Source organism: Peromyscus maniculatus, chromosome 22 (assembly GCF_049852395.1).
Source record: "Peromyscus maniculatus bairdii isolate BWxNUB_F1_BW_parent chromosome 22, HU_Pman_BW_mat_3.1, whole genome shotgun sequence".
NCBI lineage: Eukaryota > Metazoa > Chordata > Mammalia > Rodentia > Cricetidae > Peromyscus > Peromyscus maniculatus.
Window position 1 is genome coordinate 33425589 of NC_134873.1, and position 16659 is coordinate 33442247.

Here is a 16659-nt window from a genome sequence, read left to right on the forward strand (position 1 = left end):
CCGTCTGAAGTCCTCCAGCAAGTGAGGGATATGAAACAAGAAGACAAAGGCAGAAAGATGGAGAGCAGGGCGGGTACTGGGTGCAGGAAGTCCAGATGTTCGGGTCCTCTGCACCTCTTCCTAGAAGGGAAATAATTGTACCTCCGTCAAATGAGAAAGGCCCCTGACACATGAGTTCCGTGACTACTTCCTCTTGATGATAGGACTGGCCCAAGTAAGACTAAGACAGACCATGTTAGCTTAGAGTGACTTGTGCGTACTGAGTTTTGATGGAAATTCATCTGAAGGGCACAGTGCTGGGGGTACGTTCGGATGTCCACCTGCGGTAGGTAGGGGCTTAAAGGGAGGTGTATATATAGCCCACTTTACTAGGGGTTCAAGAACAGTGAAATTGTACATTGTTTACCTAGAAGAGCACACTTGACATTATACACATGTTATCCCCATGGTACGTTCATGTTCCAGATGAGGTCACCAAGAATTAAAAAGCTTGTGTAGCTCTCAGGGCAGTTAGTGGTAGGGAGCAGAGCTTGGCCTCCGTCTATCTTGTTTCAAGGCCTCGATCTTTCCACCCCTGTCTGGGGCTTCAGCCAGCTGTGTTCTGAGAACTCTGCTGCGTGTTCCTGGGCCACTCTGTGTCCAGCATGTTAATAGGGGTCGTGGTGTTTCTGGATCAGCATAGTTTATCTTCATTTGAATGCAAAAAAGAAAAAAAAAATGACCAGAAGGAAACTTCTGGGGGGCTGATCAATAATTGGCCCGGACACTCTATTTTTCCCTCAACAAGCTCCAGATAGACTGTCCTCAGAGCGAATAACAGACTACCAGCGAAGCTTGGAGAATGCTCTCCTTTAACCCTGTATGTCCAGATCTTTAGGCATAGTGTTTTGTTTTGTTAAATTCCAAATTATCTGGGTAGTTGTCTTTTTTTTTTTTTTGGTACATATGCACACATGCGCGCGCGCGCACACACGTTCAAGTGAATGGGGGTTCACATGTGCATGCATATATGTGTCCAGAGGTCAATGATATCATGTGTCTTCCTCAGTTGTTTCCTGCCTTGTATTTTGAGATAGGGTCTCTCCCTGAGGATGGAGCTCAGCTGTGCTGTCTGGCCAGCAATTCCCGAGGATCCTCTTGCATCTGCCTCCCTAGTACCATGATTACGGCATGCCACGGCATGTACTCCCAGCATGTCTTTGATGCCGGTGCTGGGGATTGAACTCTGATCTTCACATCTGAACAGCCACCAGCACATTACCGACTAAACCATGGTCCCTGCCTAGTTGTATTGTGATTCTCTTTGTGGGTGGCTCCATGGTAGAAGGAAAATCGTAGATTCCTTCTATCTGAGTTTTTTTTTCCTTATTAGTTGAAAAGTGAAAAAAAGAAGAAAAGAACAGTTTCAGCCCTGGCTGGTAACTCAAGTGTTCAGTTCTGCAGTGAACTTGGCTGACAGAGATTCCAGCTTTGTCCATGAATAGCCAGCAAGGTCACATCTGGATTCACGTACTTACCTAAATGTAGACAAACCTAAATTATCTTGGTTTGGCCCTGATGTGTTTCTATCTTGTGTTGTATTTCTTTCTCTAAATATCTCCTCCTGCCATCTCACGCCCCCACATCTCTCCTCTCTCCAAAGACTTAACAACAAAAATATGTGCAGCTTCCATTGCCACCAAAGGAAAAGGGTTGAGGGGTCTGTGAAGATACTCTGTCCTTCCTTTAATGGGGTCCAACACACATTTTTGAATAAACATGACATGCAAAATATCGGACCATCTTTCCACAGAAGCGCTTCCAGCCAGTGGGCACTTTAGCATCTTTAAATGAAGCTCAAGCAAGATCAGTCTCCACACCAAATAAGGAGCCAGGCATTCAGGCAGCTGCACACACGCACACCGAGTCTTCCTTCCAATCCACCCCGGGCCCCCACTCCCTTTATTAGAAAACACTTGAAACTTATCATGTGCAGCAGATGGGAGTAGAAAATGCAACTTGAAGACAGTTATATAAATATATCCTTGATGTCTGTTTTGCTTTTCAATTTGCAATGAAAAGTACAAAGGTAGCTGGGCGAGCCAGCAAGGCCTCCTGTGTCTCCTGATATCCATTCCAGATGTTGGCTAGACTTCGTGGAGCCAGGCTTATGGCACTGGGGCCGGAGCCACGACTCCTCCTCCAGGTGGGACAGCTCATGCTGCTGCCCCCACAGGCTCCCAGCCTTGTCCAAACACTCTGACCTCCGCCACCTCTGCTGACCCCGTTTTACCTCCCTCTAATCCCTCGCTCTCTGGTGGGTCCCAGATACGGAGGAGCACAGTATGCGTGTTGTGTTACTGCTCAGCACACTGCCTATCCCAAATGAGAAACTGAAGGAGGGGAGGAAAAATAGAAAGAAACAAGGGGGCAGGAGCGGGGGGGGGATGGGAGGGAGGCCCCAGTCTTCACCAGTGTTGTTTGCAGCCATGTGTGGCTTTTTTTTTTTTTTTTTTTTTTTTTTTGCGATTACCTTTGGAGCTCTAGAGTCTGGGGTGCCTCTTGACCCCTGAGCCTGCCAGAGCGCTAATGGCAGCCCCTCAGTTTGTACATGCGTGTAAAGGATTTTACACTATAATATGCTGACTTCCGGATTAAACGTTATGAAGCACAGAAGGGCATCATAAATCTTACAGGCGCCGACTTCATTTATCTGAATGTTCCTCACTGTCTAGAGACAGTAAACAAATGGCAGGGGCATTTATTACAGTCCGCAGGGACTCCAGAAGGGTGCTGCGAATACCTCATCCCCCAGCTGCCCTCCTCGAGTCTGAGATACCGTGTGTCTCTGAGGGTCTCGGGTTTGTTGCTCTCGGCGGGCTCCTGAGGCAGTTGCTGGAAGATGCTGCAATGAAAGGTCGTTGGATGAGACCAAGGTCATCTCAAAGGGAGTTCTCAACAGGGAGTGGTCTGGCCAATGGCCTTTCCTGATGGCACCGTTCTGTAGAATGTTTTGTAATTGAAAAAAAAAATCAGTAAATAATTAAAACCACAAAGTCCTAGGGAAAGTGCTAGGATGGCAGATTTGTTGGGAATCTGTATCTCCCTGGTGCCATTCAAAGTGAGAAATGAATGGCCCTGCCTAGGACATTGCCTACATGGAGGTGCTTATGCCTGTCTGTTAACATTGGTAAGCAAATACAGGGCTTGGGCCAGCTTTTCCTCTGCTTCCACCTTACAAACAGCACCCCTCTTCAGATACTGCTAGCTCTAAATAAATACGCATGTGGAGGGGGAGAGCAGACGATGTCTGGCAGAGTGCTAGAACCAAGGGTATTCTTGATGAACTTTGGAAATTCAGAATTCAGCAGGAGGAGGCGCTGTCCGAGAGGCCTTCGATGGGGCTAACCCAAAGTTCTTCCACATAACTGCTTTCAGCTGTAATCAGATTTATCTCTTCTACCGACTAGGTTTGGAGGCTGAGTATGCCAGGCAGGTTCACAATCTGTGTTTCACATAGATTTCTCCAGGCTGACCCCAAGGGGGGTCATGTGCTGAAAAGAGAGCCGGATCATGGACGCACTGGCTAGGATTTCTGACAGAATGAACTGTGTTCTACGGCGTCTGTGCTAGATGAGGAGGAAGCTCTTAGGTATGAGAAAGCAAGGAGGACCTGATGGGGACTGGGGGGTGCCCTTGGGAGTGTGCTTCAGTCCTGTGTCTACAGCGAGTCATCCCTCATTTGCACTGGAGAAACATGTCACACTGTGGACTGGGAGCGAGGCCAAGTCCACAGAGTGGCTCGTGTGGCCGCACTGGCGGCTCTTCCATCCTCTCTCTCCTGGTCCAAGCTCATGCAGCACCTCCCGTCTCCAACAGCTCTGCGGCGTCCTTTCCTCCCATGCTCTGGAGTCTCTGATGCTTTCTCTCAGGAATCGAGCTCCATGCTGCTGTGGCTAGCCTTCTCATCCTCACCCTGTCCTCCTCCAGACCCACACCTGCACAACTGTCCTACTTTGCATTCTGCTTTTTAAATGCATCTGTCTCAGAAGTTGACAGGGTGGGTCAGGGCTCGTTGGAGTCTACATCCTGGGCCAAAGGATCACCCATGCTCCAGGGGGCAAAGACAGAAAGCCCAGCCCTTCTTGGCACCTTCCCTCCCGGGCTTTGTGTTTTCACCTATCAACATACAATGCGATGGTGGTACTTTGGGTTTCAGAAACTGAGGTTTAAATACTCGTGGTAACCTATTGACTATCACACAAGTAGTGTTGTGAGGGAAACAGGAGACACTCGTGTGGTTTTGATTAGATACAGTTCTGTGAAGAGAACTAAAAGCCAGGGATGGCCCTGGTGACTCGCCTCTGTCCTGTGTCTCAGGCCTGCTAGAAAGCCACTTAAGCCCAGCCCTGGCCCATTGCCACCACTGCTGATGAAAGGGCTGAGCACCCATCTGTGATTAGAGAGCCTGTGTTTAAATTCTATTGTTGCAGTTTAAGTGGGAACCAGGAGTCCCACAGGTTCGCACGAGCACCAGGTTTTCAACAAATGGTGATGGTTTGGGGGAGCTGTTTAACCCTTAGGGGGTGAAGCCTCGCCAGGGGAAGTGTGTGACTGAGGGTGGAGCTTGTGGTTTATGGACCAACTCGACTTTCTGCCTCCAGGTCACCATCACCCGTCAAGCAGCCAGCTGCCTTATGACCCTACCGTCTGCTATCCTTCCTTCCCCGCCATGACGGACTAGATCCCCTGGATCTAGGGGCCACCATCTCCCTTTCCTCGTTTCTGGCAGGAGTCTGGTCACGGTTTAAACAGAAATAACAAATGCAGCCACCCTCTAGGGTGCTCACCCCAGGATTGTGGTGGTGACACACACACACATGCTAGATGCAACGCGAGTGACCGAAACATCTTTTGGCACTTTAAGGGCGATGCTTCTTGTTCAGCTCTTGCCCGGGGTTGGCAAGGAGATGTTCTCAGGTAAATATCTAACCACTACGGATTCCCCAAAAAAGGGAAAACCACCAAGGGCAGTTCAAAGATGGTGGGATTAGGGGCTTACTGCGTTCAGTCCAGCATGGCAGTCAGAGAAGGACAGACAAGCTGCCCCTGCCTACGGCTGAACTAGTCCTTGGCTACGGGAACAAGGAGTGGCAAGTGGCTTTTAATTTTTTTTTTTCAAGTGAAATACCACTCCAAAGTACACGGAGACCCCAGATGCTCAGTCTAGGATCTTTGGTCTGGGAACATTCAGAGAGGCCTCTGTTATGGTGCCTGTGACCTTGTTCTTCAAAGTGCATTCTTCAGGCAGAGGAGTTAAAAGGTAAAGGTTTCTATCTGTGGCTAGCGTAGGAGAGGCTGGGGATGCATGAGGGTAGCTAGATTGGTTTCCACTAGGAATCTGTTCTCCATTTGAAGACTTGACCAGCACGAAGACAAGAATCCCAAGAGCGGCACCCATAAACAATACTGAGGATCTCACACAGGGGAGGAGCGGTCTCTCTAGAGGTAGAGAAGGTGAAAGGAAGAGGCCTGAGAGAGCCTGGACACAGGAGGAATGTATTCTAGGAGATTCTGTAGCACAGGTAGGCACCTACAGTCTATAACTCAAGATTCCTTTCAAAATCACTTAAAGGGAGACCGAAGCTTCCCAGGTTGTAAAAACGATGCCCGAGGAGGTGGAAAGGCTACTTACGGGTTTAATCACTACATGTGTAATGTTTGGATTATTACATCACTCCTCAGATCGCCCCCCCACCCCAAATTATGTGCCATTTAAAACAATTTAAAGAAGAATTTTATGTGGTCATGGTGTCTTAGTTCTGTAATCCCAGCACCAGGGAGTCTGAAGCCAGCTTGGGATACATAATGTGTGAGCTGGAGGCCATGTTGGAATACAGAGTGACATGCTCTCTCAAACAAACCTCAAATCAACAATAACTACAAAACAAGCAAATAAAGCATCAGGCAAAAACACTTTCTTTTAAATAGAAAGGTATGACTATTAAACTCCAAAAGCAGAGGCAGTGGTTGTAAGTTGCTAATGTTAGGTCCGACAGGATAAATATGGACAAGAGACAAGGGTGTCCTGAGATGTCCCCCAACTTCAATTTGCATCTCCGGTGGTCAGCAGCCCTTTGCTTTTGCAGAGTGGTGGTTAGGTCGAAGTGGGAGGCCTGTGTTATCTCTGGCAGGTGTCTTGGAAGTGCCAGCAGCAGTGACTGGCTTTGAGAAGCCCAAGCGATCCATCTTACTGTCAGTTCCCCAGGTTCATCCTGGGACGTGTGCTGTTTGTGGAGGAGAAATTCTCAGCAGACGAGTGTATCAGCCAAGCCACACTGCATTGAGATTCAAGGCCTCCAGCAAGTCTCAATTAATTCAAGGGCTCCTGAGAAGGGACAGGTCTGGACAAGAGTTAGGATATCCAGCTAGGACTGGACCAGGTTTATGTAAGGCTCAGGATTCCTCTGTTGTATTAATTCAGACATGCCTGGTATCTGCCATCAGCTGAGCCCTGTGCTCAATGTCTTGAGACATTCTTTCTGCTCCCTAAAAAAATGCTTTAGTTTTCATTTTGAGAAGGTGTAGACCTGACTGACCGCAAACTCATGGAGAACCACCTGCCGCTTCTCCTGAGTGCTGGGATTATATATTATATATTCACTGTACATGAATATATTTAATTGCTCCTGAATATCTGCATCATGTGACTGCTCTGGTCTTTATGAAGCTCGAAAATAAGAAGTCACACAGGCATTGAGCACATGACTGAAAATACAGATGGCTGGATCCTAGGTCAGAGTGTTGAACTAAACAGACCTGGTCCTTTTGGAAGTCAGCGTTTCAGTCCCTGCCTTCATGGAGGGAGGTGACAGTTCCAGTCACATAGAGTGGGGTTCAAAGTCACAGTGAAGGCCTGACATTTTTAGGAGACAGGAAGATAGCAGTGAGCTTACATAAGCCCGAGATTTTTATTATTCAGAGCAGTTTGAAAACACATGTGCTGGGAAAGAAACTGATACGTAGAATGAGGGTTCACTGCCCAGAGGAAGGGCATTCCAGGCAGAGGGAGGATCTCCTTCATGTGCCCAAGAGGAAGGAATGGATAAAGAAAGTGGGGTATACGTTCATAGGGGTGTGCTTCTTGGTCACACAGAGGAATCAAGTCATGTTTGCAGCGAATGGGCTGCAACTGAAGACCGTCACACCGAGTTAAGGAAGTCTCATGTTTTCTCAGTGAAATTTTCTAGGGATGACTGGATCAGAAGGAGAAGGCCGTGGGACATGGAGGGAATGTGTTCTGAGTGCCTTATCTACTTCCACAGAATTGGCTGAATGTAAACCCCCATATGATAGAGAAAAAAGGGGGAAGACAATGAAGGAATGTGGCTGCAAGATTTAGAGCAGCCCGGGGCCTTGAGGCTGGGCAGGGCACCATGAAGGCTGCACAAGGAGTTGATTCTTCATGCTGTGTGGGCTGGGGAAGGCCAAAGACTACACACATGCCTAGTGAGCATCCCTGCCAAAGGGAAGCTGAGTCAACCAGAACAGACTCATGCAACCTCCTGCACATGCCCGCAGATACTGAAATCTCCAGGTCAGCCACTGGTTAGGGAGATGCTTCCCCAAGCATGGGCTGGCAGGGGTTACTCCATGAACAAAATCCATTTTTTTTAAAGAATCTCCTACATTTGTATAATATTGACATCATTTCTCCCTCTCCCCTGCAAGTCCTCCTGTGCTCCCCAACTCCCTTCAAAATATGAGTCTTCTCTGTCTATCTATCTATCTATCTATCTATCTATCTATCTATCTATCTATCTATCTATCTATCTATCTATCTATCTAATATGCCTATGTATACACATATATGAATACACACATATAATATGCATATATATGGTCCTCGTCCCTGGGAAGGACTGATTATCTGTAGCCCTTCATCTAGGGATGGGGCCCTGTGAGACATCCTCCATCCACACTGGCATGTCAACTGGCATTCTCATTGTGGGGGTTATGCTAGGAGACCATACTATTGGGATTTCACGGGTGCAGCCCCCTGTCATCCATGGGAGATGCCGTCTCACAGCGGACATCCTGGTCCTCTGGCATCGCTGTTTTCTCTTCAGTGATGTGACCTGAGCTTTACACGTCGGGGTTGTGCTGTAGAGGTGTCGATTAGGTATCCCTTAGGCTGTGCACCCCGGGTCTGTTTCTGAGCAATCATGGATTTCTGTAGTAGTGTCCATCTGCGGTTGGAGGAAGATTCATTGAGGAGGAGTGTCAGCTATGCTTGTCTGTGGGTATAAGGATACATTTTTAGAATGTACTCGGGAATGCGACTGGGTTAGGGAAATGACAGTAGGAGGGTCTCCATGCTGTCCCATGGGCTCCCCAGCCATAGGGAGTGGGCTAGGTTTGTAGGACTCGTTATGGTGCCCCTCCTGTGTAAGGGTCTAACTCCAGTTGTACAGCAGTTGGTACCCTCAAGATGTAAGTGTGACTGCTGCTCCTCTGGGCACATCTTGCTGGCCAGCCGTTGTAGTTCCTGTGCATCACAGCTGGGTAGGAATATTGAGGGCATTCCTCCCTAGGCAGCTTGCAGAGCACCTTCAGATGCTATGAGAGCTAGTCCTCAGGGAGGAGGCTTCCAGGTTAGTCCCAGCTCAATCCTTCCAAGTCCACAAACAAAGATTTCTTTAAAAAAATTTTCATAGAGATTATGAGGAGATGATGCGAATGTATTTCTTTGTCATGTGACTAACTTAATAGCCCACTTCCTGTATGAGTAGGTTTCTTTAAAAAAAAATGTTCTTACTATATAGCACTGGCTGATGTGAACTTTCTGTGTAGACCAGGCTACCCTCAAACTCACAGGGATCCACCTGCCCCTTCCTCCCAAGTACTGGGATTAAAGGTGTGTGCTGACACCCAGCTAGGTTAGGCATTCTTACTGCTAATTTACTGATGGATGAGCTGCACAACCAGACAGTTAAATTTATCTAGCTACAGTTAAGAGAAGAGTGGACAGAAATAGGACCAGATCCTGATTGCTCTGACGAAAGTTCTGGCTCTTTCCATCAGAGTATTGACTCGGGGGTGTGAGGGACTGGGGATGCAGTGGTACAAGCAACCCTTGAGTGTAGCTGGTATTCTCTGAGCCCTTGCTCTCTGGGAAGTACCGAGTGCCATACAAGAGTAGTTCCCAGCTCACTTCATTCACTGAGAGCCCTGTGGAGCTGTAGAACCCAAACTCGAGGACACGCGACCTGCCTGGCCTCATGAGGGAGGTAGCCCAAACATCATGCTGGGTCTTCATTCCACACCTCCTTGGAAGCTGTCTTCATGTGGGATGTGTGTGCAGACCTTGTTCTGGAAGGAGAAACTGTCTGTGTGTATTTTAAAACAGAATATGTGAAATATTTTCAGAGTTACATGCATAATAAAAATCTATTTAAAATATTTCAATTTTTAAAAAAAAATGCATGCACACATATCCCAGAACAAAAGCCTTGGGAAGCGAACAACTTTACCGTAGACCATGGCTCCTCTTCCCTGGGCTGGTCTTGGCTGGTCAGTTCCTCAAGGCACGGCCTGTCGGTTTTGTGCCCAGTGAGATGGTCAGGTGCACGCCCACCTTCTGCTCTTCTACTGACTCCAGCTGTGACAACTCACAATGTCATTAGTACTGTCAACGTTACCCAGGGGGAGAGCCACCCCTGCCATAAATGACATAGTCCAATGTGTTCTAGATCATTCTATATTACTTTTTTTTTAAAGTAAAGCTGATTTTGATACATTTGATTTCTTGAGCTAACTCATTTAGGTTTGTCATTTGAGAAATAATGTTATTGTGAGGTTACAGGGGTATTTTAAAACAAAGGGTAGGTAGAAAAGATTGTTTCCATCAATAGCAGGTAGTAGGGATGTTACAGTGAATAAAAAATCAGAAATGTTTGAAAATAAAAATAAAACAACTGGGCGTGAGCCTTTCTTCATATGAAGATGGTGGACTCTTGAGAGGTCTTGCTCTCTGTTCAGGGATGGTTTCTCTTTCTGGCTACCCAGCTGTAAGGAGGGTCCTAAGCCCTTCTCTGTCTCCCTCTAGTGTGGTGGTATTCTACTTGTACTGAAATGTGATTTTGATTGTATGTTAATAAATAAAGTTGCCCGGGGGTCAGAGCTATTAGAGCCATAGCAAGAGCGTGGCAGTGGTGGCGCATGCCTTTAATCCCAGCACTTGGTAGACAGAGCTAGGTGGATCTCTGTGTGTTCAAGGATACAGCCAGCATTGGAGACATATGCCTTTAAGACCTGGAGGGCTATACTTACATTCAGTGACGAGGCAGTCACGTGTTTGGGTTTGCAACCAATGAGAAGGCAGAACAGAAAGACTATGTAAAGACATACACACAGGAAGTAGGTCTCTTTTGAAGAAATAGGAGCACCGCAGGAGGAAGGGTAAGGTTTTAGCTCTGAGCTCTGACCTCTTGGCTTTCTCTTTTACATTGGTTCTGTGTTTCTTATTTAATAAGACAGTTGGTTACATCTACACCCTAGTTTGGAAATCCAGGTGTTTCCAGAATGAGAAATGCAAAATGAAGTCAGAAGAGCAGGTAAGAGGCATACCCACCGTTGAACTCACCCACATCCTCAGTTCAGATTTCAAAGATCCAACCTACTGTCAACCTTTCCTGTTCAACCTCAGGTGGATATCCACTGACCAGGCACAGGGTACTGCAGTCAGAACAAGTAAGAGGCCCACCTGCCCTTGGAACCTTCCCATGCCCTCAGTTTGGATCTCAAAGACCTGCCACCCTTCCTGTCCCTACCTTGGGTGGATAGTCATTGCTCAGGTGCAGGCCACACCAGTCAGAAGAGCAGATGGGTGAACTCAGGCAGAGACTCACTGCTGGACCAGACACCACAACACTGCCAGAAAGGCAGGCCACCCATGGACCTTCTTCACCCTCTCAGTGTTCCCCCAACACTATCCCCACTCTCCAACTCAGGCAGAGACCCTCTGCTGGAACAGAGGTCATGCAGGCTGTCAGAACTCTAGGACACAAAGACCAGAAGATCAAAGATGAAACAGAAACCAAGGAACAAAACACCCATCCAACAAAGACAAACTCGGAAATTAGCACCTAGACCTATAATAACCAAAAACCTAGATGCCAGTGTAAGAAAATGATCAGCAACAGCCAGGACAACATGTCATCACAGAGACAACCTATCCTACTACAGCAAGTTCTGAAAATTCCAGCACAGCCAAAGCATAAGAAAATGACTTCAAAACCTAATTTATGAAGATGATAGAGGTCCATAAAGGGGAAATGAATAAATATGGTGATATTTTATTTGTACTGAAATGTGATTTTATTTGTATGTTAATAAATAAAGTTGCCTGGGGGTCAGAGCTAATAGCAAGCCATCACAGAAGTTGGGTGGTGGTGGTGCACACCTTTAATCCCAGCACTTGGTAGGCAGAGCTAGGTGGATCTCTGTGTGTTCAAGGATACAGACAGCATGGAGACACATGCCTTTAATCTCAATACTAACCATAGAAGACCTGGAGGTCTGTACAGACAGGCAGTGATGAGGCGGTCATGTGGTTGGGTTTACAACCAATGAGAAGGCAGAACAGAAAGTTTATATAAAGACAAACACACAGGAAGTAGGTCTCTTGACTCAAGAGGCTAGCTGCAGCAGTGAAGGGTAAGGCTCTTAGCTCTGACCTCTTGGGCTTTCATCTTTGCATTGGCTCTGTGTTTCTTATTTAATAAGACAGTTACTTCTACAGATAAACTCCTTAAAGAAAGCAAAAAACTAAACCATGACAAAAAAAACCAAAACAAACAAAAAATAAAACCAAAAACTAACCAACAGTCGAAAGAAACAAAACTGTTTGAGACCTGAAAATGGAAATAGAAACAATAAAGAACACACAAGCTGAGGGAATTCTGGAAATGGAAAAATCTAGGTAAGTGAACAGGAACTACAGACACAAACATCACCAACAGAATTCAAGAAATGGAAGAGATCTCAGGTGTGGAAGATATGACTGAAGAAATAGATACACCGGTGAAAGAAAATGTTAAATCTAAAAAGTTCCTAACAAAAAACACAGAAAATCTGGGACAACATGAAAAGACCAAACCTAAGAATAATAGGAACAGAAAAAGGAGAATTCCAGCTCAATGACACAGAAAATACTTTAAACAAAATTATAGAAGAAAAATTTCCCAGCCTAAAGAGAGACATGCCTACAAAGGTACAAGAAGCTTACATAACACCAAATAGATTGAACTGGAAAATAAAGTCCTTTTGCCACATAATAATCAAAACACTAAACATACAGAACAAAGAAAGAATATTAAAAGCAGCAAGGGAAAAAGGCTAAGTACCATATAAAAGCAGACCTATTAGAATTATACCTGATTTCTCAATGGAGGCCATAAGAGCCAGAAGGGCCTGGATGGACGTTCTTCAGACTCTTAAGAGACCACATATACCAGCCCAGCCTACTATACTCAGAAAAACTTTCCACATCCATAGATGGAGAAAACAAGATATTCCATGAAAGTCAAACTTAAACAATATCTACCTACAAACCCAGCCCTACAGAAGATACTAGAAGTAAAACTCCAACACAATGAGGTTAACTACACCCATGAAAACATAGGAAATAAAAATCTCACACCAGAACCAAAATAACAATCATTGGTCATTAATCTCTCTCAATATCAATGGACTTAATTCCCCAGTAAAAAGACACAGACTAACAGAATGGATGCAAAACCAAGATCCATCCTTCTCTTGAAGTCAAGGAACATACCTTAACATCAAAGATAGACATTACCTCAGAGTATTGGGTTGGAAAAAAGGACTTATCAAGCAAATGGACTCAAGAAGCAAGCTGGTGTGGCTATTCTAATATCTTAAATAGTCTTCAAACCAAAATTAATCAAAAGTGATAGGGAAGAATATTTCATACTCAAAGGAAAAATTCACCAAGATGACATTTCAATTCTTAACATCTATGCCAAGGGCACCCACCTTTGTAAAAGAGGCATTACTAAAGCTTGAATCACACACTGACCCTCATGCAATAATAGTGGGAAAGTTCAATACCCCCACTCTCACCAATGAATAGGTCATCCAAACAAGAACTAACCAGAAATAATGGAGCTAACAGACGTTATGAACAAAATGAATTCAATGCAGAACATTTTACCCAAACACAAAAGAATATAACTCAAGACTCAGCACCTCATGGATCTTTTCCAAATTTGACCACATGCTTACTTGGTCCCAAAGCAACTCCATTAAATTGTTTATCTGGTCTTGATTTAATTTTGGTATATGGTACCTATCAAGAAAATTGTCCATTTCTTTTAGATTTTCCAGTTTTGTTGAGTACAGGTTTTTGAAGTATGACCCAATGATTCTCTAGATTTCCTCAGTGTCTGTTGTTATGTTCCCCTTTCTCATTTGTGATTTTGTTGATTTTTTCTCTGCCTTTTGATTAGATCGGATTAGTGTTTGTCTATCTTGTTGATCTTCTCAAAGAACCAACTCTGTGTTTCATTGATTCTTGGTATTGTTCTCTTTGTTTTTATTTTATTGATTTCAGCCTGGAGTTTGATTATTTCCTGCCATCTACTTCTCCTGGGTGAGTTTGCATTTTTCTGTTCCAGAGCTTCAGGTGCTGTATGTGCCTTGTCTTATTGTAACTTGTTATGCAATCTTATATTGAGATCCCTGGGAGGCTTTCTCTTTTCTAAAGGGAAATGGAGACGGAGTGGATCTGGGGGAGAGGGAAGGAGAAACTGCTGTGTGATGTCCTGTATGCTGTGAATATATGTTGCTATGATTGCCATATAGTTTATAAGTAATATAAGTCTCTCTGTGTTTAATTGGGCCTGAGCGGCTACAGGAGCCGCGTGGACACAGGAATACTCCAGCTACAAGAAACTGTGGTCAAGTAATGACAGAATAATAATTTAAGAAAAAAGAACTTGTTTTTGTGCCCCCCCCAGGGGTAGCAATCAACAGCTTGGATGACAATATGAAATAACACCCCTCCCTTGATAATGACTCCAAGATAATTTTAGGAAGCAATTTCTTCAACATAATATACAAGAAGGAGAAGAGAAGGATGGGGAAGAGGAAGAAAGAAAGATAAAGCCTAATGATAAAGGAGAGAAGAAGAAATTTATTAGATGTAGGCAGTTGCCATACATTTCCCTCTCTAGACTCTTTCTTTGACTCATCTGCATCTTGATACCTGCTTTTTCCTCCCAAGGTCCTCGTAAAGCCTTCTGCTATAGATTGTGTTTATGTCTACCCTGAGGCACCATTGGAAAGTAGAACTATTAGAAAGTGAGACCTAGTGGGTAGCAGTTGGGTCACCGGGAGGTGTGACTTAAAGGGGATATTGGTACCCTGAGACACTTCTTATTTCTCTTTGTTTCCAGCCATCATGAGAGGAACTAGCCTCTGCCACCACAGGCACAAACTGAAGGGCCAGGAGGCTGGACCATGGCAAACACCGGCCCAACTATGGCAGATATAGAGCCAACAGGTTTTGCCTTTTACCCTCCCACCCCCCCACTTTGTACAACTAGCCCCCAAGGTCTAGTCCCTTATTTGGCCACTGACTCATTCCTGGGACTAATCACTGAGGTCCAACTATCAAAATCCATCACTTGACTAACCTAATTAAAATACCCAATCAGAATTTAGCAACACATCTGGGCTCATTCTAACATAGACCTCCCCCTTTCCCTCTTAAAATTAATACTTATAAGGCCATTCGCTGCTGTTTCTGCCCCATTTGGATTCAGTCACCTATCTCTCTGCCTTGCTTAATTAATGATTCTTTTCATTTGGTTTGTGCTTGGAAATTGGTGTATGGGTATGGTCTGTGCCTAATCCAGGGTCCAGAGGGGTGCACCTGCAGTATGTGGGCCCCTTCACAAAGCACCAGGACCAACTAACCATGGGTTCAGACCTCTGAAATTGTGAGACAAATGTCTTTTCTTTTTAAATTGCGTATTTCTGCTACCATGACAACAAACAAACCTAGGCAGGCTTTACATTAAAAATGTTATAACTTCCACTCCTCTCATTCACACTGGACTTTGAATCTTCTCATGGCGGGGGACCCTGTCTCATTGACTTGCATCCTTGGAAGTTCTGTCTGGCAGATGAAGGGCACACAGCGAACTGATGAGTGGTTGGATGTACCTACCAATCCCAAATCCACCTGCTCATCCAGCTGTGCACTAGTAAGAACCCGTGATAGGCTTTCGTGGCTTGTCATGCAAACTCCCTTCTGCAGATTCCTGAGGCATAGCACGCGTGGGATTTGCCACACAGTTTACAGCAGGTCCCCCTTCCTGGTTACCAAGTCTCTGTTTAAATGCTTCTAGCAAAAGAAAAAAGAAAAAAAAAAAGACCCAGCTTATGGGAAAGTGTGCTTTGATGCTGACATCCTCTGGGCTTTATGCAAGTGGCTTGGCTGGGCACACAATGTATGCTGTGGTCTCCTGTGAGCTCTGGTGCCCTGCTTGATGGTTGCATTTAATTGGGCAACAGCTGGTGATAATTTTCTGTGTATGGAGTGAGGGAATTGGTGACTGATCGGCTCTTTACCTCCATTTCATTGTCTTTGTTTTTGCCCTTTCAGCTTTTGTAACAGAGAAGTGTGAGACCGAGGAAGGGGGGACCTGCTATGAGGCCGGATCTTGAGATTTGCAGATTGAACAGCATGGAGGGCTTCTTTAGGAGGCCCTCTGTCAAGAAGGGCAGAGCTGCTTTAGAGGTACCTCGTCAGAGATCACTCAATTCAACGTCCTGCTCTTAGAGCTATTAAAGTAGGCATGGAGAAGCACCATAGCTTACCTGAGATTGCTCAGTGTTCAGGTACTGAGCATAGACCTCACCCAGGACTTCCAGCCATGCCCACTAGTCAGCACTAGGGTGGGTCACTCAAACACCACCTCGCCTACCTCATTCTTGCTCAAGCTTAGGAAGCCATGGGATAAAGGCAGAGCCAGGAGCAGCCATGTTTAGTCTTGGAAGTCCTCCAGCTGAGAACCACAACATCAAGAGAGGTCTGAAAACAACAGGACACAAAGAAGTCCCCAAACGTGGTGGCCATCTTGCTTCCCTAGGCTCTGTTATCTGATGCAGTAAGCAGGGCTTCCAGTGCTGTCTTATTACAGGGACGCTGTGCTGTGTATGAGAACAGAACATGATGCTTGTCAAGCTGCCGGAAATCCCAGGAGACAAGGCCATTCAAAGCTCAAGTCATTGAAGGTGACCAGCCGCACGGCATCACTGGGAGCTAATAGCACTGGGTTCCAAGAAGGCTTACGATGTTGGCATCTAGGCATCCTGCTGAGCGTGAAGGTGAGCTTACTCCATCCCTCTCCATTGTCTGAAATTTTGTGTCATTTCAAATAACCCAGAGACAGAAGCAAGGGGTAGCTGAGTGATAAATAGGCAGAGATACTGTCTTAGTTGGGGTTTCTGTTGCTGTGAAGAGACACCATGACCATGGCAACTCTTATAAAGGAAAGCATTTAATTAGGGCTGGCTTTTAGTACATTATCACCATGGCAAGAAGCATGGTGGCATGCAGGCAGACATGGTGCTTTGAGGGGTAGCCGA